Source organism: Homalodisca vitripennis, chromosome 3 (assembly GCF_021130785.1).
Source record: "Homalodisca vitripennis isolate AUS2020 chromosome 3, UT_GWSS_2.1, whole genome shotgun sequence".
NCBI classification, from domain to species: domain Eukaryota; kingdom Metazoa; phylum Arthropoda; class Insecta; order Hemiptera; family Cicadellidae; genus Homalodisca; species Homalodisca vitripennis.
The window spans coordinates 204,573,803-204,599,518 of record NC_060209.1 but is presented as its reverse complement, the minus strand read 5'-3'; the positions used below and the strand labels follow the sequence as shown (position 1 = coordinate 204,599,518).

The 25,716-nt window shown below is 36.8% G+C and overlaps 1 protein-coding gene across 1 annotated transcript in view; it reads right to left on the bottom strand.

Moving 5' to 3' along the window:
- LOC124358564 (protein O-mannosyl-transferase TMTC1-like) overlaps positions 1–25,716 on the bottom strand; it is a 492,179-nt gene that overhangs the window by 34,141 nt on the left and 432,322 nt on the right. The window lies entirely within an intron of this gene.

Genomic DNA, 25,716 nt, shown 5'->3' with positions numbered 1-25,716 from the left:
TTGTCATTGCGATTTTGAAACTGTAGCTAGTTTAAAGTCTAATATTACTATATAAGCAAAAAAGTCCATTCTTCCTTTAGGTTGTATGTCTTGCGGTATTAGGTTTTAACTTTGGTTGATTCATATTTTTGATATCTACGGAGTACCAACTGGACTCCATAATTGCCCCACCATTCATGGATACAAACGTTGTTATCTACGGAGTACCAACTGGACTCCATAATTGCCCCACCATTCATGGATACGAACGTTGTTATCTACGGAGTACCAACTGGACTCCATAATTGCCCCACCATTCATGGATACGAACGTTGTTATCTACGGAGTACCAACTGGACTCCATAATTGTCCAACCAGTCATGGATGCGAACGTTGTTATCTACGGAGTACCAACTAGACTCCATCATTGTCCCCACCATTCATGGATGCGAACGTTGTTATCTGCGGAATACCAACTAGACTCCATAATTGTCCCACCATTCATGGATACGAACGTTGTTATCTACGGAGTACCAACTGGACTCCATAATTGCCCCACCATTCATGGATACGAACGTTGTTATCTACGGAGTACCAACTGGACTCCATAATTGTCCAACCAGTCATGGATGCGAACGTTGTTATCTACGGAGTACCAACTGGACTCCATCATTGTCCCACCATTCATGGATGCGAACGTTGTTATCTGCGGAATACCAACTAGACTCCATAATTGTCCCACCATTCATGGATGCGAACGTTGTTATCTACGGAGTACCAACTGGACTTCATAATTGTCCCACCATTCATGGATGCGAACGTTGTTATGTACGGAGTACCAACTGGACTCCATAATTGTCCCACCATTCATGGATGCGAACGTTGAGTTTAGCCCAATTTTGCGTTCCGATTAATGCAGCTTATGGAATCTGACACTGTCACAAAGTTGTCTCCTGAAATGTGAAGTCCACTTTCGTCTGAATAGAGCCAAATACTTAGTAACGAATATTTTCAAACAACTCTGCAAAGTTTCAACATGATAGACACTGAGACTACGAAAGAGGTCAGTGTGGTTCATCCAGCAGCAGCTTTACCCTCATCTATATGAAGAGGTGCTCTTGTTGTCTCATCAGTTGCACAATTCTATTGCAACTCAATATTTCCATTGAATTGACCCTTCCCACCACAACTACATTATTGGTATTCGATTAGTCTACAATTATGATATTTCCAGGAACAAAACCAATTCAAAATTATTTGGTTGATGAAAACCTTTTTATTGCTGTACATGTATGCTTTTTCAGCTGAATTACATGTTTGTCAGGTCTTATTAAACGTCGCCATTTCTCAGAGTATAGCAACGTTTGTCTGACATATTGTTTCATTATGCCAATATGTATTTATTTACCCATATAAATATAGTTATGTAAATCCGGCATGTAAATTACTAATTTTATAGGAGATATTGTGCTAGTAAGGTTTTGTTGTGGAACAATTGTTTTCTCACAATCATAGTCTTAAAATCAATTCTTAAAACCATCCATATTACTTCACTCTGTTCACATAATTACAAAATGCGAGAAGAATATTAAACATCAAAACAACTTGTATGGTTTGGTAATGAACACGTCCCTTGAGCGGCTCCAATCACCGCCAAGACGTCGATATCGACAGTCCTATTAGCCTGTGACCAAGTTATCGTTATTAGATCGTTGTCAAGGTAATTACAATGTCCCAATTAACTGAAGATGTCGCGGTGGTGAACACGTCCCTTGAGCGGCTCCAATCACCGCCAAGACGTCGATATCGACAGTCCTATTAGCCTGTGACCAAGTTATCGTTATTAAATCGTTGTCAAGGTAATTACAATGTCCCAATTAACTGAAGATGTCGTGGTGGTGAACACGTCCCTTGAGCGGCTCCAATCACCGCCAAGACGTCGATATCGACAGTCCTATTAGCCTGTGACCAAGTTATCGTTATTAGATCGTTGTCAAGGTAATTACAATGTCCCAATTAACTGAAGATGTCGCGGTGGTGAACACGCCCCTTGAGCGTACATATTTAAAACAAAAACCATAAAGATCTCATAGGAATATATACATTTAATAGTAAAATATAAAGTCAACACTAAAGATAATCAACCAACCGACTGTAGTCGATTAATGTTTGCTTTTAATTTCTGTCCGAGTTGATAGCTGTTAACAGAAATCCTGTTGGCTTTAGCTGTTAGCGTGATAACATTGAGTAGCAGGTCATAATTCACCGCTTTTAGTGTTCCTAGTACTCCTAGTATATTATATATATATATATATATATATATATATATATATATATATATATATATATATATGTGTGTGTGTGTACTCTGTCTAATGAACCATAAATGAATCTGAGGAATCACGAATGAAAAATAACCGAATCTATCTGGCGGTTTTGGCTCACTTTTGGAGCCGACCGAAAATCAATGGAAAATACTGTTTAAAGAACAATTAACGGATCTGTAAATTACGAATGAAAAATAACCGAATCTATAGCTGTTCGCTTCTACTTTCTTAAGCTGTTTTAATGTAAAATCTCTAAAATCGAATGAAAAATAATAAAAAAAAAATTATGGTTGCCTGTAAAGTCGGTATTACGGGCGAAGATTTTACGTGACAACGTCTTTTTCTCGGTAGAATATTTATTGATATGAATATTATTAAATTGCACAATAGGAACAAGGAATTGAATGAAAATAAGAATTGCACAAATTTTAACTATAGAAATATATTTTGTTTACTAAAACATTGTACATAATTTGAAATTAATTAAAATTTGTTATTGTAAATGGTAAAGTTGAATAAAACATTTACTAAAATTGGAATTTGAAATTCTTGCTAAACACAGTTAAATTCTAACTCCGCGCGTGGTGATTGGTCGGTTTAGTTCGTTTGTTTGGTCTCACTGTTATGACAGGTTAGAGGTTATAATTTGTTATTTTAAATGTTTTGACTAGCAATACGTGCTGTTTCTTCTCAATCGACTGAATTACGATTGATTGCAGAGTGATTTAAACTAATAATTTACTTAACACTATCAACATTTGTCAATAGTATGACATAACCTATAAACTCAGTTTCTCAACTTTTGTGTCAATCTAACAATTAATCAATCAATCATAGTTTACGATAATGAAATATCAGTGTACAATTATTTACCTTTATTGTTGTAGTTGTTGTAAATGACGAATCTAAGCACTCCACATTTTCACGAATAAACATAGTTATCTGCTTTATCCCGTGCGGCGGACCCACAGTTATCTGCTTTATCCCGTGCGGATCCCGTGCGGCGGACCCACTGGACGGGCATCGTAACGTTACCGGGCGTTAAACTTTTTCATGAGTGACTCCGAGCCGCAACCTAATTTAAGACGTTGTCACGTCAAAAAACATGAAAGTTTTCAGAAATTGAATGAAAAATCGTTAAAAATCTTAATAATATGAAATTTTGACTTTTCATACGACAGTTCAATACGTAAGTTTAACAGCAAAACGTAACATAAATATTATGAGAAATAATAATTTTAAGATCTGCCGTGATGTAGAAGTTGTAATGCATGAGTTTAAACTAAGTTACGAGCAGAGCCGGAGCCGAGTTCTGTAAACTTTAAATGAGTTACCGAGACCGACTCACCTTGTCAAAAACCTTCTAACAATTAGTGGGAAATGATATTTTTATCTGAAATTATTCATTAACCTTAGCTTAACCTTTTATTCACTTCCTAGTTATATTGTTTCATTTTATTATAACTGCGTATTATAACAAATTTGATAAATTTTTGTCGGTTTTTTTATTGACATGTTGTAAAAGGTTAGTTTTGAAAAAACTAATCTCTAAACAATAAATTATGTTTTAAGTCCATACTATTACAAACTTAAAACAACTCTAACATTAAATTTCAGCGTATCAAGAACAGATCTGCGTGCTGTAAAACGTGGGTAGAGTCATTGACTCATGACTTATTCATATTGAACGTTCAGGCAACATTACACAGCCAAATGTCTTGTAGAATATAAGGTTTAGTTACAAGACTGAACAAGTTCCTGCGTTGAGTTGTAAATGTGTTTGTGGAATGTAAGCAAGCATCGGTTTAGTTACAAGACGTAACGGCTTCCTTCCATTCACGTAAAGTACGATCCACTAGAAGTTAGATATTCTGGAAAGAACATTATCAAGTTGCTGTCCACCTTTGGTATTGTATTTGGAGAGGATTATTATACAATATTTGCGTGGAAGAAAAATATCCGTATTTGTAAGAAGTATTTAATTGCCTAAAATCATGTTACTTATACATATCAAAATTATACAATTTTTATGATCTTGAAAAAACATTTGTATTTGTGAAATAATATTATATCATGGATAATTTTTAATTATATTTTTGGTCCTAGTTGATTATGTCTTAAATATATACGGTTCAATTTGAATTCAATTTCAACCCTAATATTGTTTTTGCCCATTAAAATTCTCAATAAAGAGAGAGAGAGAGAGAGTCATATTAAGGGTAAACTCTGCTATAAAGTTACCTTCACAATATTTTAGAGGATCCATTCAAACTATAGGTTATAGGGTGTTGCCCTGTATGTTAAGGCGGGCATTGCTTGTGAACTATGAGTTCAAAATGATTATGTGGACCCTGGTATTGAAACTGTATTATGACACAAGTCGCTGAAGTTAGCCATTGTGCATGTGTGGTTCACAGGTCACACTTCATTATAACATTGTAACGTCTTTTCTTTGAGGGCCTGGTGATGGAAGTAAACACTGTATATATTCAGGGATTTTAATAGTGATTTAGTGTCGAAGACTTGCGGTGCAGCTGGATTCTTAACTCTACTTTTGAAGGAATACAACGTAATAAAACTTATAAATGAGCCAACGCGGGTGACTGCAACCTGAGCCATGTTGTTAGAGGTAATTGTGGACAGATCCGATCATACTGAAAAAACCGATGTCATCAATACACCAAGACTTTTGGACCTGAGAGAAGTATAGATATCGGACCGCAGGCTGATATATTTATTAATTCACCAACGGTACACCACCAATTACATAAATCACACATTTTTTAAATATAAATTCATACCAGTATGGCAGAATAAGTAGAGAAAAGACAGGGATTAACATGTGTAGGCAGTAAATAGAAGGTTTGTCGGTTAGTTTAGGTTAGGTTTGGTTTAGTTGGGTTAGATTAGGTAGATTAGGTTGTTAGGTTTAAGTTATAAAGCAAGATCACGTAGATAGGCAATAGTGAATAGTCAATAGCAGCGATAGAGGCAAACCACAACATCAAGATCAAAAATATGAAAAACAAAACCAATTATATATAAATGAAGTATCAACAGAAAATAACACTAAATAACTTGAAAATAACGGTAACAGTAAATAAAAATGGTAATAATAGCTTCAGCATCCAAAAGTTCTCAATGTTTACAGAATAACGTCCAACAAAAGAGCAGCAAAATCAGTACTGAAGAGGAGAGAAAGACAGCAAGCATTACTAATGGTTAAATATCTTGGAGTTACTATCTCTCTATGGCACTCCTGAATGCTGCTATATTAACTCCAAAATTATCAACATGGGTGGCCGCGCCGCTGCCCAACCTCAGTATTCTCAAGATGCTGCTATTGTAGGCACAGTTAGTCTCCTCAAATCTCCTCAGAAGATGGTATTCGGTCGGGCTCCTCAAGTGGACACGATAGAAACGACACACAGAAAGTCTGGACAGTCAAGTACGACATTGACTAACTTGAAGATTGCCACAAGGCCACAACACTGGCGTCTCTGACTCAGAGGCAGCAGCCGGAACTGAGTCGCAACAGCATCCCCGGGAGTTCCGAGGAAAGTAAAGCCAAGTCTTGTTCCCAGCGGTAAAGCGAAGCTGGATCTTGTTTAACGTGCTGAAATATCCAAGTTCATTTGGCCACCATACGACTGAGCCGTATTCCAGAGTAGGTCTAACGAGGGATTTGTAGAGGATGACAAGAAAAAGAGAAGGTTTACAATCCTTGGTAGATCTCATAATGAATCCAAGAAGACATGCTCTTGCAGTGATGTAGATGATATGTTAATTGTAGCTATGTGAAGAAGACATAATCATTTCCTAGTTCCTTTATAGTGTTCACTCTTCTCAGTCTAGTTCCATTTTTTAGATAGTCAATAAAATTCAAAAAGGATCGACGTTTGAAGGTATTCACTTTACATTTGTAGACACTAAGTTCCATGTCGTTTCCTCGTACCATCCACCGATGAGATCTAAGGATTGTACTGTTAAATTCACTAAAAGAATAAAAAAGGCCTTCATATTATTAAGGTCAGATAATTTCCTAAATTTCATAAAGAACGTGGTGTAGTTGCTGTAATTAAGATGGGTAATATCAATGAGCACAGAGGGAGTTAGCATTTAGTATTTGGCACTTTACTGTGCAGACATTGTGAAGGAAACAGGATTTTTCCGGATATTTCCATCGTTCAGTGAAACAAGAAATCAGTAACACTACGTTTAGAGATATGCAATGTGATCTCTTCTTCACGTAAATAACTAACATAATACGTAATTAAAAACTAGGTTAAAATAAACAAATCATACCAAAGCATTGTGGCATGCCTAAGTCAGGAATCACAACCACCATGTTGTTTGTCAACTTCACTAACTCTAAAAACATGCACTTAATAAAAAACTATACACAATACGAATCATTAAAACTGAACTACTGAATACATGTCACAATACGTCTGCATTCGTCTACTATCCACCTACGACTCAGTATCTAGGGCCACATTTGTACACCTACCTTTATGCCTCTACCTAGCCTCAGTTGTACTTAATTTAAATTAAAACTATATTGTCATTGTAGATAATTAACTTGGTTAAGGCGTTAGCTTATAAGGTTTTGTGGATTTTTAGTTACACGGATTGTAAATAAGAAACTAGATGTTATTTAATTTACTTAAAACTTAATTAAGGATTTATTATAATTATTAGATGTTTTAGTATTAATGTAAGGATATTGCTGACTTGAGTTCTTCTATAAGAAAGTTTCTATGAGGGTGTTAATTCCATGGTAAGTTTTTGGAGTTGTATCCATTGTTCCAGAACTACAGAGTCGACTAAGTAGCAGTGGAGCAAAACATCGGATAACTCTCCTTAAGGATACGGCACAAATACGTTCTATTCTGCCCTGAACTATTTCGTGGCTTGAGGTGTCGATTACATGGTAAGTTTTTGGAATTGTATCCATTGTTCCAGAACTACAGAGTCGACTACAGTAGCAGTGGAGCAAAACATCGGATAACTCTCCTTAAGGATACGGCACAAATACGTTCAATTCTGCCCTGAACTATTTCGTGGCTTGAGGTGTCGATTACATGTAAATCCTAAAAACATCTTCTATTACCGGTAACAATGAAATGAAATTGTTTGAAACAAGTTCAGACTCGTCAAACCTGGTACAAACATTTATTTCAACAATATTTTGATTAAGGTCATTGATCATTTTGGATCATATACGACAGTCCCCAAATTAAAAATAATCATTATTTATAAACTTAGACAATATAAAAAGTTTTTATTGACAGAATATCACATTTTCCTAAACTTATCGTTAAATAGCTTATACTTGTTTTTATCCAAACTGTTCTCGAGATAGACATGTAAGTCCTACAAGATATTAATTATAAATATTTCTGTTCTTACAAATTTTATGCGATTGAGAATGGAGGATTATTGTTAAACTCTTTGATCTGATTACACGTGAGGTAAATAGTTTTAAAATAACTTGTATAACTATGAAAGATGTCAGCCCTAAGCCAGCAGCGGATTATCAATCAGATATTTGTACTGTCACAACAACGCGGTTTGTTGGTGAAATCTATTCGAACTGAACACATTCGCCCCTTTGAGGTATGTAGTTTTACAACAAACAATGCTGCTCGGATGAAACAATAATATTTAGTAACAATATCAATTATTAGGTATTTCTGTAAATGCTACTGTAGTAGACAAACCATGGTATTGAGTACATTATCTTATACAACCGTTTGTTCTCACGTACTATTGTTGAGAAACAAAAATAACATGGATTTTCTATTGATGAAGTATTACATAGTAAACAATATTAAAATTTTATTTATTTTGTTATTTCAATAAGTGTTATACTATTTAGACGTAAGTTGTCTAAATTTTCAAAACCACCGTCACATTTATTAACAGCGATATCAACAGTGATAAACGCACGTCAATCTCCGGATCAGCGTGGAATTATTATTGATTATTAGTCAACAGAAGGAAAATGATTTCACACAGATTTCTGAACTAATTTAATAACATCCGTGGTCCGTTTATCTCAGTGAACTGAATTTGTAATCAATGATAACAGTCAACGTATCACCGTTTACTTTTTAGCTTGCTGTGAAGATGATGTTGCATATTAAGCTCAATATCCAAGCTTTGTAAGAAATCAGTCAATCCAATAAATTTACTTAATCTCACGTGTTACTGTAATATATTTTATGGTTAACTTTCACCAAACTCTGTATGTTAATCTCATTGCCTACATAAGACCGACTAACCAGTAACAATTTGGCATACCTACATTGAGATTTTCAACATACCAAGTGTACAAATCTTAATGCCGACTTACAAGTGGCAAAAGTAGTTTCACCATAAATTTTAACCCTATTTGTCAACTTGTTCAGTGGTTATAGCTCGTACAGACACATGCAAACATCATACAACTATGATTTACTTCACCATAAACTGAATAGATAGCCAAAAACACCAATTGACTTATAATCATAAATGTTTCCAAAATATTAAATCCCTCTGCCCAAAGTGATTACAATATTTTCTTGTCGCTCTTGGTGCCTTGATACTGGACATGGTCAAATAGTTCGCGCCTTAAAAAAAAATCAATGGTAAGCAATAAATACATCGTACCCCCAACGTTATTTCAGTAACTAATCAATCAAATAACTTTTTCAAAGAATATTTTATAAACGAGTAGGGTAGAATAGCCGACTACAAGAAGAATACATTCAAAGCAATCCTTTTGATGGACTATATACTGTTTTAGTATATAGTCCATAAACGTAACAAAACCTGATATATTCATTTTGGAACACTCAGAGAATTGATATGGAATCCGCGATGTCCCTGTAATCAGCCGCAGACACAAGTCACTGCAACATTGAAGCATTGCGGAGGCTTCTGTTTGTTGACAGATTTATAGTCGAGTAGAGCTGAGATCGGACTACCGTCAGTTCGTGAATAATGAGGCTAGACTCCGTCATCTGAAGGTTTCTTCATTACAATAGCATCCATTTGGTGACGTATTTATAGTCGAGTAGAGCTTAGACCGGGCTACCGTCAGTTCGTGAAAAATGAGGCCAGACTCCGTCATCTGAAGGTTTCTTCATTACAATAGCATCAATTTGGTGACGTATTTATAGTCGAGTAGAGCTGAGATCGGACTACCGTCAGTTCGTGAATAATGAGGCTAGACTCCGTCATCTGAAGGGTTCTTCATTACAATAGCATCCATTTGGTGACGTATTTATAGTCGAGTAGAGCTGAGATCGGACTACTGTCAGTTCGTGAATAATGAGGCCAGACTCCGTCATCTGAATGTTTCTTCATTACAATAGCATCCATTTGGTGACGTATTTATAGTCGAGTAGAGCTGAGATCGGACTACCGTCCGTTCGTGAATAATGAGGCCAGACTCCGTCATCTGAATGTTTCTTCATTACAACAGCATCCATTTGGTAACGTATTTATAGTCGAGTAGAGCTGAGATCGGACTACCGTCCGTTCGTGAATAATGAGGCCAGACTCCGTCATCTGAATGTTTCTTCATTACAATAGCATCCATTTGGTGACGTATTTATAACGTAGCAATTACATGTAAGCCTATGATTTGTAATATGTAAATTATCTAGTTAACTTTAATTTTTATTGCTCAGTTGAAAATCAGGTCTTTGTGTACGTTTACGCAGAGTAGTCACAAAAAACTATTTATAATTAAAAATGTATTACCGTTATATTTACGTGAAATAACATAGTTACATTTAGGAAACAAAATTTTATATAAAAAGTGCGAAAAATTTAACCATCTACTTCTAACTAAATGAAAGCGATTGGACGCCTTCGCTCCGGCAAAGACATATAAGTGTGCAATACACATAACGACCGTATGTGTGTGAAGTTTGACAAAGAGCGTGTGCCGCCGAGGTAAAATAGCCTTACTCATGAGTTATTCATCCTTAGCGTTTAGGTCCATTACGGTAGCCAATAGGTATACCTGCTGAGTATGGCTCCGGCAAAGATATATATAAGTGTGCAGTACACATAAGACCTGATGTTTGTGTATTCGACACAGAGCGGTGCCGCCGAGGTAAAATAGCGTTCTCATTGAGTACATCTTAGCGGTTTAGGTTCCATTTCGGTAAGCCAATAGGATACCTGCTGAGTATGGTCCGGCAAAGATATATAAATGTGCCAGTACACATACGGGACCATATGTTTGTGAATCTCGACACAGAACGCGTGCGCCGAGGTAAATAAATAGCTTACTCATGAGTTATTCATCTTTAGCGTTTGGTCCATCTACGAGCCAATAGGTATAACCTGCTGAGTATGGCTCCGGCACAGATATATAAGTGTGCAAATAACATAACGGCCATATGGTTTTGAATTCGGACCAGAGCGCGTGCGGGGCCGAGGTAAAATTAGCCTTACTCATGAGTTATTAATCCTTAGCGTTTAGGTCCATTACGGTAGCCAATTAGGTATACGTGCTGAGTAAGGCTCCGGCAAAGATATTAAAGTGTGCAGTACACACTTAACGACCCATTAATTGTTTGTTGATGAATCTCGACACAGAACGCGTGCCGCCGTAGGTAAAATTAGGCCTTTACTCATGAGTTATTCATCCTTAGCGTTTAGGGGTCCATTACGGTTTAGGCCCAAGTAGGTTTATACGTGCTGAGTATGGCTCGGCAAAGATATATAAGTGTTTGCCAATGACACATAACGACCATATGTTTGTGAATCTCGACACAGAGCGCGTGCCGCGAGGTTAAAATAGCCTTACTCATGAAGTTATTCATACCTTAGCGTTTAGGTCCATTACGGTAGCCAATAGGTAATTACGTGGGCTGGAGTATGGCCTTTCCGGCAAACGATATATATAGTGTGCAGTACACATAACGTACCTTATGTTTGTGAATCCTCCGACACAGAGCGCGTGCCGCCGAGGGTAAAATAGCCTTTACTCATGAGTTATGCATCCTTAGCGTTTTTAGGTGCCATTACCGTAGCCAATAGGTATACGGTGTGTGCTGAGTATGGATCCGGCAAAGATATATAAGTGTGCAGTACAATAAGACCCCCCACCCCCATGTTTGTGACCCATCCCCCCCCCCCCCCCCCCATCCCCCCCCCCCCCCCCCCCCCGACACAGAGGCGCGTGCCCACCCCCGCCCCCCACCCCCCCCCCCCCCCCCCCCCCCGTTTAAAATCCCCCCCCCAGCCTTTACCCCCCCCACCCCCCCCCCACCCCATGCCCCATCCCCCCCCCCCTCACCCCCCCCCCCCCCCCCCCCCCCCCCCCCCCCCCCCCCCCATCCTCTACCCCCCCCCCCCCTTCCCCCCCCCCCCCCCCCATCCCCCCCGCCCCACCCCCCCCAACCCCCCCCCCCCGTAGCCCCCCACCCCCCCATCCCCCCCCCCCACCCCCCCCCCCCCCCCCCCCCCCCCCCCCCACCCCCATCCCCAAGTGACTGACCCCCATGGCCCCCCCCGGCACCCCCCCCCCCATCCCGCCCCCATTTATCCCACCCCCCCCACCCCCATCCCCCCCCCCCCCCCCCCCGGCCCCCCCCCGCATTGACATACCCCCCCCCCACCCCCCCCGCCCGCCCCCCCCCACCCCCCCCCCCCCACCCCCCACATCCCGCCCCCCCTCGACCCATAAAATTTATTATTACATATTATTATTTTTTTTTAAACGACGTAGGGTGAAAGCTCAGACAAAGAGGCGTGTGGGCCGCTGAGGTCAAAATAGCCTTTACTCATGAGTTTTTCATCTCTTTGCGTTTAGGTGATTACGGTAGCCAATAGGTATACGTGCTGAGTATGGCTCGGCCAAAAGATATATAAGTGGTGCAATAGTTACACATAACGACCGTAATTGTGTGTGAAGTTTGACAAAGAGCGTGTGCCGCCGAGGTAAAATAGCCTTACTCATGAGTTATTATTCATCCTTAGCGTTTAGGTCCATTACGGTAGCCAATAGGTATACCTGCTGAGTATGGCTCCGGCAAAGATATATATTAAGTGTGCAGGTACACATAACGACCATATGTTTGTGAATCTTCGACACAGGAACGCGTGCCGCCGAGGTAAAATAGCCTTACTCATTGAGTTATTCATCCTTAGCGTTTTAGGTCCATTACGGTAGCCAATAGGTATACCTGCTGAGTATGGCTCCGGCAAAGATATTATAATGTGCATGTACACACATAAACGACCAGATAGTTTGTGAAATCTCGACTACAGAAAAAATGCGCGTTGTCCGCCGAGGTAAAATAGCCTTAATCATGAGTTATTCATCCTTTAGCGTTTAGGTTCCATTACGGTAGCCAATAGGTATTACCTGCTGAGTATGGCTCCGGCCAAAGATAGCATAAGTGTGCCAATACACATAACGACCATATGTTTGTGAATCTCGACACCCCAGAGCGCGTGCCGCCGAGGTAAAATAGCCTTACTCATGAGTTAGTTATTCATCCTTAGCGTTTAGGTCCATTTCGGTAGCCAATAGGTATTAGGTCATACGTGCTGAGTATGGCTCCGGCAAAGATATATAAGTGTGCAATACACATAACGACCATATGTTTGTGAATCTCGACACAGAGCGCGTGCCGCCGAGGTAAAATAGCCTTACTCATGAGTTATTCATCCTTAGCGTTTAGGTGCCATTACGTAGCCAATAGGTATACGTGCTGAGTATGGCTCCGGCAAAGATATATAAGTGTGCAGTACACATAACGACCATATGTTTGTGAAGCTCGACAAAGAGCGCGTGCCGCCGCGGTAAAATAACCTTACTCATGAGTTATTCATCCTTAGCGTTTAGGTGCCATTACGTAGCCAATAGGTATACGTGCTGAGTATGGCTCCGGCAACGATAACTTTACACTCGCACTACGGCTTAGTGACTTCATGTTTGGCGTTAAGAGTTATCATAACTATTAACATATGAAGCGATGTGTTATTCATAATTTAAACCGACTCTACCTTCTTAGATCCCTCCTGTCGTTTTAAAACGTGTCCTTTTTTAACTAGTAAACGAACATAATCGTATCAAGCTATGTACTTCAGAGCTGAAAAAAATATTTGCGCAGGGAAACAGTTTTACAGATGGTGTGATAGATAGAATCGCGCACCTTCATAAATTATTTACGTTTTATCTGTAACACATCAATATTAAAAATAGATTTGCATATATGATAGTTACAAATCCCCATTTCTAGCTTTGAAAACAAAATAATAACTATCATGATAATATCCAATATTATAGACAAATCAGCCATCGAACAAATGATAAGCGGCTTGCAGAACTAAGAACAATCATGATGTGTTAAGCAGACATCAACGTGGAATCAACAGCGGAGCCGGATTGTATTTGTCTTTAATTCCTGTATAAGTTGACATTTGCTGTTGTGGCAACAAATTCATTTGAAATATTTCTTTTAATATTGTATGTTTGGTAAAAATAAAATAAGTGTTATTTAGAGAATATATAATTTATAATTAATATCTATAAATATGGTATATTAAATAATAATAAAAATTGAATAATAATAATAACAATGATAATAGTATTAAGTAATAATAATAATATTAAGTGAATAATAATTAACAGTATAACTCATTTATTTATAGTATTCTACTGGCTGACCTCGCATTATCGTATATACAGGTAAGCGGTCTCCTACTCTTTGCGCTGTGTCTCAAAAAGGGTTGAACGTATATAAAATTACTTCAAATAAAAGTTGAAGAGAACTTTCTGTTCTACAATTTCTCTAACCACTTTCAAAGTCATTTAGCGTAAGGGAAACGAGATATTTGCAAAAATCTGATTTTCGTAAAATTTGACCTTAAATATCTTAAGTCGCGTACACGTGATTATATGAGACTTTTGAGGTAAGTTTTATACCATAAAATGGAGGACGTATGCAAATTTTTAGCTTATTATCTTTTATTCCGAGGTTGCATCCTTATTTTGCCTTATTTTACTGAGTTATTTCTGCATGATTATCCGGATGTCTTATTTTCCACAGGACATGTCGGAAATGAAATTAGCTTTGCACTTGAAATTTTATATATATAGTGTATTTTGGTAAATTTTGTTGTTAATATCCTCATGCACGGTATTTTTTGTAATCATTTTGCAAATAATACAAAATATTTATAACTGTTGGTACAAATTGGTAATTTCGATTGTTGTAAATAATAAACCATATTGCGTTATTGAGAGCACATGATCAAGTAGATTGTAACAAACTTTTTTTCTAAGGAGTTTAAGGTTTTGTGGTTAGATAAATATTTAAATTGTAAGGTTGTGAAATATTAAAATGTATTATGAGCAAGGATTGTTGTGAGAGGCTTTAAATAGTAGGTTCGATTGGCAATACAACACACTCAAATGAACCAACACATTTTTTTTATAGTAGCATCTCATTATCTTGATTTAATTCTTAAATAACAATGGATATCATCAACATACATATTGAACACAAAACTTTAATACCAATCATGAATTATGTTTAACATTGAATTATTTATTACAAGTTATGTTTTATTTATTTTCTTATAAAATTTATTAGTTAAACATCATAGTAAATTTTGTAGTGTTTCAATAAATATGTATTCATGAACTAAACGTGAGAAAACTTTCTTTTAAAATATCTAAATATTTACATAAATTTACATGATTAAAACAAATGAGTGACTTTTCCAAATTGAGAACATTTGCATAAAATATATGGAATAGGAAAATATGAATTTCAATATCAAACTATTAATTTGGTTTCTACACATGATAATCTTTTTCTTTTAATCACTTCAGGTACCGGTAGAGGTACCTTGGAATTTTAAATGAAACATATTAAAATGATTAAGGAAACCCTGGTATTACGTTCCTAAAATTAAATACAACATTTTCTGAACTTACGTTTTGTTTGCATTTGACACTACTGTATTTCGCCTAAAAGATTTTTGCCGCACACAAACACTCGCACTCGCACTCCCGATCGTCGCCTTCCGAATTCACTCCCAGACCTTTTTTTCGTCCTCCTCGTTGTTCCTGATTTTTGATGTTGTCCCCGCCAGCTCTCCTGACCACGCCTCTGCCAAATCTCTCCATCGTAATTGGTGATTACCAATATTTTTATATATCAGTATGGTTGTCTCTTACATAGTCGCATAACTTTTATAAAAAAGCATTTCCGTGGCTTAAAAAAACATTTCCTGTTTATTCATCATCAGTGTCTGGGCGGATGTGCGTATTCACTTACATCCGGAGGATGTTTGTTTCACATTGTAAGGCAAGACTTCCTTTCCAGCAACTACCTGTACATTGATTCTATGAGTTTTGTTATACTAATAATTACGTATTGCTTACAGGAGTTTGTGTCTTCGTATATTTCATTATTGGGGATTATAAATAATGATTAAATAATGATTATTTTTTTAGTTTGGGCTGTAATATAGTATGAATGTATTTGTCCGTTGGAAATAAATAAACAATAAAAAAATATAAAAAAATGAAAATAATTGTTTTATAATATTATAACAGTTAAAATAATTAAGTTATTTTTTATTTACAGAGTTATTTTTATCATAACTATAACTAGAACAAAGTGGCGGACGATCATAATTTGTCGTACGTACTTGGCTAGATATAATAAATATTACTAGTATTATTTAGAGTATATAGTACATACCCTTCATAAGTATAAAACTTGAATTATCGCATAAATATTTAACCATTTCTTCATTATAAAAATTAATATAAATCCAAATAACGTAATGAAAATGATATTAAATTTGGATAACATTTAAATTAAAACGCACGTCTATTTTTGTATTATTTTTCTGTATCAAAAGTAATAACCTAGGGCCATATATGTTTTGAAAATTATTCTTTTTACACTATAAACTTCAAATTTATTTATCTTCAAATACTTACAACATTTACAAATTTACAATCATTACACAATTTAATATTCTTCTATGACTTCAGACACTCTGAAGTGTTGAATTAGTGGTTCCAGCAGAACTGAAACTACTTTAATACTTCAGGCCTTGCCAAGGAGCTTCTGACGAATGCTTGCGTTGAAATTCATGACATCTGTGTAATGTTCTGGAAACCCAAACATCTTCTCTATTTCATTGACTGTGAGAGTACTATCTTGACCTTTCATTGTAACTTGCGATGAACCGTCACTCTTTGTTAGAGAGTTTTTGTTGGTGGTAACTGTACGAGCTTTTTCGACACAAGTCTCTCTTTCCAGGTTTGGTGTGAAATGATCCTGCAGCTTATCCTTTCCAGCCTTTGCGGCACCTGAGCCATTCCAGGAATATCACAAAAATAATCTTGTCCTCTTCATTGCAGATACATTTGGTGAATCCACGGAATTTGGCTCTATCTCGTGTCTTTATGGTGTGTAGCCATAGTCGAAACGTTCTCATACAGAAGAATGCTGGAGTTTTCTTTACACATTCCACAAGATCTTTATTCTCTAAAATTAGAAAAATAAAGAACCTGTTCCATTTATATCAAATATTCCTTTTCTTTTGTTAACCACCTTACTAAGTTCATTGCAACGTTCATTTTAAATGTTCAATGACGTCAATTCACGTAGCATGTGTAGAGGTACAATCATTACAAAGTTTACTATTCTTCTATGACTTCAGACACCCTGAAGTGTTGAGTTAGTGGTTCCAGCAAAACCGAAACCACTTCAACACTCCAGGCCTTGCCAAGGAGCTTCTGACGAATGCTTGCGTTGAAATTCATGATATCTGTGTAATATTCTGGAAACCCAAAAAACTTCTCTATTTCATTTACCGTGAGAGTACTATCTTGTCCTTTTATTGTAACTTGTGATGAACCGTCACTCTTTGTTAGAGATTTTCTGTTGGTGGTAACTGTACGAGCTTTTTCGACACATGCCTCTCTTTCGAAGTTTGGTGTCAAATGATCCTGCAGCTTGTCCTTTCCAGCCTTTGCGGCACATGAGCCATTCCAGGAATATTTCACCAAAATAATCTTGTCCTCTTTATTGGAGATACATTTTGCAAATCCACGCAAATTGGCTGTATCTCATGCCTTTATGGTTTGTAGCCATAGTCGAAACGTTCTCATACAAGAAGAATGCTGGAGTTTCCTTTACACATTCCACAAGATCTTTATTTCTGAAAATTCGAAAAATAAAGGACCGGTTTCATATATATATGAAACGGCTGTAATAATTCCTACACGAGGCTGTAATCGTGTAGGAGTTACTGGTGATATAACTTAGCTGTGGTGTAGCATGTGTAGAGGTTATTGACATTTGTGAAACAACCACTTTGCTGCAATAATGTGTGATAGTTATTCACGTGTCTGAGGTTACAGGCTGTAATCGTGTAGGAATTACTGGTGACATAACTTAGCTGTGGTGTAGCATGTGTAGAGGTTATTGACATTGTGAAACAACAACTGTGCTGCAATAATGTGTGATAGTTATTCACGTGTCTGAGGTTACAGGCTGTAATCGTGTAGGAATTACTGGTGACATAACTTAGCTGTGGTGTAGCATGTGTAGAGGTTATTGACATTTTGAAACAACAACTGTGCTGCAATAATGTGTGATAGTTATTCACGTGTCTGAGGTTACAGGCTGTAATCGTGTAGGAATTACTGGTGACATAACTTAGCTGTGGTGTAGCATGTGTAGAGGTTATTGACATTGTGAAACAACAACTGTGCTGCAATAATGTGTGATAGTTATTCACGTGTCTGAGGTTACAGGCTGTAATCGTGTAGGAATTACTGGTGACATAACTTAGCTGTGGTGTAGCATGTGTAGAGGTTATTGACATTGTTGAAACAACAACTGTGCTGCAATAATGTGTGATAGTTATTCACGTGTCTGAGGTTACAGGCTGTAATCGTGTAGGAATTACTGGTGACATAACTTAGCTGTGGTGTAGCATGTGTAGAGGTTATTGACATTTTGAAACAACAACTGTGCTGCAATAATGTGTGATAGTTATTCACGTGTCTGAGGTTACAGGCTGTAATCGTGTAGGAATTACTGGTGACATAACTTAGCTGTGGTGTAGCATGTGTAGAGGTTATTGACATTGTGAAACAACAACTGTGCTGCAATAATGTGTGATAGTTATTCACGTGTCTGAGGTTAGAGGCTGTAATCGTGTAGGAATTACTGGTGACATAACTTAGCTGTGGTGTAGCATGTGTAGAGGTTATTGACATTGTGAAACAACAACTGTGCTGCAATAATGTGTGATAGTTATTCACGTGTCTGAGGTTACAGGCTGTAATCGTGTAGGAATTACTGGTGACATAACTTAGCTGTGGTGTAGCATGTGTAGAGGTTATTGACATTTTGAAACAACAACTGTGCTGCAATAATGTGTGATAGTTATTCACGTGTCTGAGGTTAGAGGCTGTAATCGTGTAGGAATTACTGGTGACATAACTTAGCTGTGGTGTAGCATGTGTAGAGGTTATTGATATTGTGAAACAACAACTGTGCTGCAATAATGTGTGATAGTTATTCACGTGTCTGAGGTTACAGGCTGTAATCGTGTAGGAATTACTGGTGACATAACTTAGCTGTGGTGTAGCATGTGTAGAGGTTATTGACATTGTGAAACAACAACTGTGCTGCAATAATGTGTGATAGTTATTCACGTGTCTGAGGTTACAGGCTGTAATCGTGTAGGAATTACTGGTGACATAACTTAGCTGTGGTGTAGCATGTGTAGAGGTTATTGACATTGTGAAACAACAACTGTGCTGCAATAATGTGTGATAGTTATTCACGTGTCTGAGTTTACAGGCTGTAATCGTGTAGGAATTACTGGCGACATAACTTAGCTGTGGTGTAGCATGTGTAGAGGTTATTGACATTGTGAAACAAAAACTGTGCTGCAATAATGTGTGATAGTTATTTACGTGTCTGAGTTTACAGGCTGTAATCGTGTAGGAATTACTGGCGACATAACTTAGCTGTGGTGTAGCATGTGTAGAGGTTATTGACACTGTGAAACACGAGCATGTTACAATTGTGGGTGATAGTTATTCACGTGTCCGGGGTTAGAGGCTGTAATCGTGCAGGAATTACTGGCGACATAACTTAGCTGTGGTGTAGCAATCAACTGCTGTTGTCAGAGCTCGCTAATGTTCCTTTTACGGGTTTTATGTGTTTATGATAGGTTTAAAAAGTGACTAGTTTCAATGTGTGTTAATAAATAAAAAGTCAAGAGTTTGATTTTTACGTATTTTAATATTCTGGAAATTCTCCTCTATGATTACTGTAATTCACCTAGCATGAACTAGGAAATGTCACGTCTTGTTTCCTGATTTTCCACCCTCTTATTTTTACCGTAACGATCGCTGTTTATTGTTTTCCGGTCAGTTTTCAGTGGGTGATTGGTGCGGACCTATTGTGACCTTTTTTAGTTGGGTAGTAGTAATTAGTGTTTTCTATTTAGTTTTAAATATATATTGCATGGAGTTGACACAAAACTCGTTTGTTCTGATTAGTGACATATGCGTGTCCATTACACTCTGGTATAATTTGTTTGTTTTAACTTAGATACGTGTATTACTGAACGATGGAAAACTTGCGAAATATATTCTTTTCTTCATGACTGTACGAACTCAAATGTATCATTTGGAAGAGAAAAATACTTTATTCTTGTTAGCTACATAAGCGCTAACGCTAGAAGTAGTTTACAAACATAATATCCTTGAGAGAGATATCTCTAACTCTTACTATTGCGATTATTCCTATCAAAACATAATATTTTTTGGCGAGACCGTGGTGAGCCGCATACAGGCATTACGCCACGTCCACTACAGACAGTCTACATGGATGTATTTGGATCTCTGCTTGGATTTTTAAGGCCTGTTGAATTCATCCTAATCATGGTGGACGACTTCACAAGGTGCAATTGGGTCGTGCCTCTCAGGAAAGTGAATTCAGGTATGGTGTTGTAAACTTTAGAGAGTAATATTTTTAAAAACTTTGGTTTGCCGGAAGTTATTGTAAGCGACAACGCTACTTACTTTACCAGCGAGGAATTAAGGGCAAATCTTTTCAAATGCGGTGTGAAATTAATCACTACAATCCAGTACAACCCCCAGGGTAACAAATCTGAAAGATATTTAAGAAATTTAAATTCAATTTTGACATGCTTGTATAGTGATTGCAAAAAGAACTGGGACGCTGATTTAAGTAAAATTCAACAAGCAGTTAACTCATGTGTGAATGGCAGTAACGGGTATAGCGCAAATTCTTTAATTTTTAATTTTAAACCTAACAATGAGTTGGATTTAAAGTGAAACTTGAACTCAATTTTTGAAAATTTAGTTCCAAAGGAAAAAATGTTAAAAATATGCCGAGGAGTTGGAAAATGTAAATAAACAGTTTATTAAACATTCGAAGTTAAGGCCCTATAATAGAAACCACCGAAATGTTAAATTAATGATGAAGTGTCTTGTAAAATACCTGGATACAGAAAAAAAATTGGATAGGAAATTTGACGGAATGTGATTATTATCTCAGAGAACAGTTATATAATTCAGCACACCAAGGACTTAAAAATTTTGAAAAGGGTGCATCTACAAGATTTGTGACCCGCTTAAGTGAAAATTAATTGGAACATTTTGACAATTAAGAACAATTGGACAATTTCTTCTTTCAGCAAAAAATTAAAAAAAACCTATAGTAAAATATCATAATTGAGTAACCATAGGCCAAGACAAGATTTTGAGTTTTCTTTCAGGTATTAAAAGAAAAAAGTGGATTTTTATGACATAAATAAACATTACATGAAGAGGAGAAGTACATGGCCTCAGCACTTTAAAAATGTAGAAATGTTGTATTTAATAATAGTGTCTACAACCATTATATTGTCTGATATTAGTAGACATTATATTATTGATGTACTAACATTCCTTCTTGTGTGTCCAATTTCAAGTTGTTATTTGTTTATAGTGAATGAATGGGAGAAAGAAATTTATGTCAACACCCCCCCTGTAATCGGATTTAACAACTTGTTAGTAATAAAATAAAGGGTCTTAAATAGTTTAATAAAGTTTATGAAGGAAAGAATGAGCAATCTTCGAGTTGGATAAAAATTAAATTTTTTGAAAACAACACGAGACAAGCTCTGAAATTCCGACATAAATGGTAACAAAGGGGACTTATGTCATAGTATGTCATAGATTATGTTCTGTTTATGTGTGGAGTACTGTGGAGGTGAGATGTGGAACAACACTCACTAACACTGGTCACATACCGCGGACGGCGGTTCCAACAGCGAGGGTTGTCGAGCTACGCGACGGACTCAAGGTACGACAGGCCGGGAAGACGCGCACGAACCAACTGAGGAGTCTTCCAAACATAAACGTCGACAAGAGGAGGCCGGAAGGGACAAAATACCTTGCACTGGGAACGACTGACCGGCTGTAGATATAGTAAAATTAGAATTGTCAGGGTATTAGGCTTCATTATCTCGAGTCATTGAACTTCATTCCTTTTATAACGGTCAATCTCTATTTGTTTAACTGTTCTGTCTGTTCCAAAAACATTGGTGGGTAACTAAATGATGTACGTTTTAAAAACATTTTGAATTGGTAATTGGTGTTAAAATTTTTTTTTATCAACCGCCGGGCCGTATTAAGAAGTAAAGGAGGGGGAGTAATGTAGCGTTTTTAAAGCTAAATTGGCTAATTTTTTAACTAAAACTTAAATTAAATCAAAATTTTGGGAATGAAATATTGGGATTTAATTTTAAATTAGATTGTGAGAGGTTAGGATAAAAACGAATATGTAATCCTTTGGCAAGTTACTACTGGTAATTTTAAATTATTAGGAAGGCGGTTCATTGCCTTGAATGTATCAGAACTTGTCTTGTTCTGCAGTTACGTTAGATCTTAAAAGGCTATTGTTCTCCTAGTTGGATTCGGCTGGGTCAATGAGAGAACACCGCCAGCTCATAATTTTCGCCTTTCTTTTTGGTAATTTTCGTGATTTAAGTTGATTACAATGCGCCCCGTATAATCGATCAAAAAATGTCTAAATTTTTTCCGCGAGGGATTTTTAGGTAAGCACCAAATTTATTGTACGTTATATTAAAATAGTCTTCCAGATCTGATATTAAATTAATTTTGTTGTCTTTTTATAGGAAAAATTAAATTCATAGAACTACAGAGCAATCTGAATAACTGATTCTCGATGAGCAATAGAGCACAATAGAATCATACAAGTTACATTTGGATCCAACTTGCAAGAAAAGTGCATTAAAATTGAACTTTGGTAATAACTTTAATTGAGATTTAGAATTTATTAATATTTAGTTGGAACTGTTTTATTGTGAATTATTAATTAGAAATTAATTGAACATTAATTACTGTTTGAGAGAGTTGTATCTGATTTGCAAAGACTTGAAAGTTAAGGTACAACTAGTGGAAAGAGAAGTTTGATTTTTTATTTTGAATTTTGAGTGATTAGTTGAGTGAACTAAGAAGTGAACATTTTTATTTTAGTTATTTCCAAGTGGTATTTGATTTGTATTTGAAAACTTTATTATTTTATTTCAGAAGAGAGCTCTGATTTTTAGTTTGATATATTTGATTAATATTTTTATTTCTTACCAAAGGAACTTTTGAAATTACTAAACGGTTTGTCCATTCTTTGTGGAAAACAGAGTGATGAAAACTCTGAAACTTTGAATTTATTAATTTGCCAGTGTAAAATAAATCCATTATTTTTATTTAGAACTGTGATTTTGTATTTAAGACAAACCAGATAATATTTAATAGTTAACAATTTAGTAATAAATTGTACTGAATATTCACTCGGAGCTTACTAATCAATATATTTTATATCGCCTTGGATGTCTCATTGATAATTTAAATATTACTACTCTGGAATATTAATATCTACAATCCAAGTCGTTATAGTGTGAGAGGGAAAATTCTCTGAATAGCTCATGTGAACAGTCATATCGTATCGGCTGGAGACATGGAAATAAATCAGAGAGTACTTGTGTTAAACACGTGTCTGGAATAAGGAAATATGTTCGCGTATGAATCGCAAGGAAGGTACTGTATTACTAGAGATGCCTACTTATGTGAGATATGAGATTCGTTTATGCTCCTTCGTCCACGGAGTTGTATGAGCTGAGGTCTCGTCATATTTGGCAGGAGGATGTCTTGAAGCTGCCTTATGTGTGCTGCGTAACTCTCAGGAGTGTTTTATATTTTGCCCCTAGATACATAAACGGCGTTTTATTTAAGGTAAATTGTACTATTTATTAGTATGAATATTATTTATAAGAACTTTAACATTTCTGTATGTCTACATTCTAGTATGTAAGATTTCATCTTGTAGTATACAGATTCAAGTTAAGAGTACGATACACGACGTGTCGCGTAACACACTTCCCTAAGGCTGCTTGCAAAGCTTTTAGTTCACTTTATTTTCGAGATATACTGCAATAGGATTGACAGAGTTTTACAGAAAATACATTTTTACATTCCTACGGCAGAGAAAGAGAAATTGCGTCAGCCTACTAAATTTAGACACCTGTAACGCTTAGCCAAACTCCATGGTTGGACATGCAACACGTTAGAACTTACTCTTGTATATTTAGAAATGTTTCATGCGAAATTTAAAGCCTGTAGATAATCTTATTAAGATATATAGCCACATGAAACCGTATTAATTGATTAATGTAAGTCTCATAGCAATGGTTAAATAATAAACGTCCTGGTGAGGTAGCAAGTTAATTTTTAACATCGAATTTTACTCTAGTTTTTTCTTTTTACTACATTTCAATGTGTTACATGTTAAAATATCATACGATTGAACTCATCCTGCTTAAAACTGTATTTATTTTGCCATATCACATTTGTTGTTACCCAAAACAACAATGTAAATATATGTACTAACCCTCAGCCACATTCCACGAAGTGACATGCACCATCATAGAACTGTTTTGCTAATATTGAAATAAAGCATCGTGGAATGAAGCATTGTATATGCATTTTTGTTTTGACTTATAAGACAGGATGTGTTATTATGCAGTGTAACATTTTGTATCTATAACAATTCATATCTTTTAAATTAAAATGTTGGAAATAAAATCGGTTTGATGATTAAAACACTGATTAAATGAAAAGAAATTCAATTTTAATAACCTCTACAATGTCGTTACTACTTCAAATTTTAAATTTATTTCATTATCAATATAATTATGTAACTACTGAGTTACAATCTCAAACAACTCAAGTCAACGGAGTCAATGGTAGTTTTTCAATGGAGGGAATTGTGAACAAATATGGTTTTGCAAAGACACCCTAGAGGTAAGTTCAGGAGAACATTAGCGCTGACTGGCAGCCTAATGACATTGTCGCAATTAACTGTAGATGTCGCGGTGGTGAACACGTCCCTTGAGCGGCTCCAATCACCGCCAACGACATCACAGTTGGACAGTTCTATATTAGCCTGTGACCAAGGTATCGCTATTAGATCGTTGTCGAGGTAATGACATTGTCCCAATCAACTGTAGATGTCGCGGTGGTGAACACGTCCCTTGAGCGGCTCCAATCACCGCCAAGACGTCGATATCGACAGTTCTATTAGTCTGGTACCAAAGTATCGCTATTAAATCGTTGTCGAGGTAATGACATTGTCCCAATCAACTGTAGATGTCGCGGTGGTGAACACGTCCCTTGAGCGGCTCCAAATCACCGCCAAGACGTCGATATCGACAGTTCTATTAGTCTGGTACCAAAGTATCGCTATTAGATCGTTGTCGAGGTAATGACATTGTCCCAATCAACTGTAGATGTCGCGGTGGTGAACACGTCCCTTGAGCGGCTCCAATCACCGCCAAGACGTCGATATCGACAGTCCTATTAGTCTGGTACCAAAGTATCGCTATTAGATCGTTGTCGAGGTAATGACATTGTCCCAATCAACTGTAGATGTCGCGGTGGTGAACACGTCCCTTGAGCGGCTCCAATCACCGCCAAGACGTCGATATCGACAGTTCTATTAGTCTGTGACCAAGTTATCGCTATTAGATCGTTGTCGAGGTAATGACATTGTCCCAATCAACTGTAGATGTCGCGGTGGTGAACAAGTCCACTGAGGTAGATCTCCTCATATAAAAATGTTCCATATATCAAGAGAAATCCACATATTGTTTGCATACAGTTATTATTTGTACAGGATGTCCGGAAAATAGTGTACCAATCCCCACAAGATGACTTTAAATAGTTAGCCACAGTAGTTAGTTTAATTAATATATATTATTGGTTAGATTGGTGTGCTCTATCCCACTCGATTAATCCTAAAAAAAGGATACGTGATATATA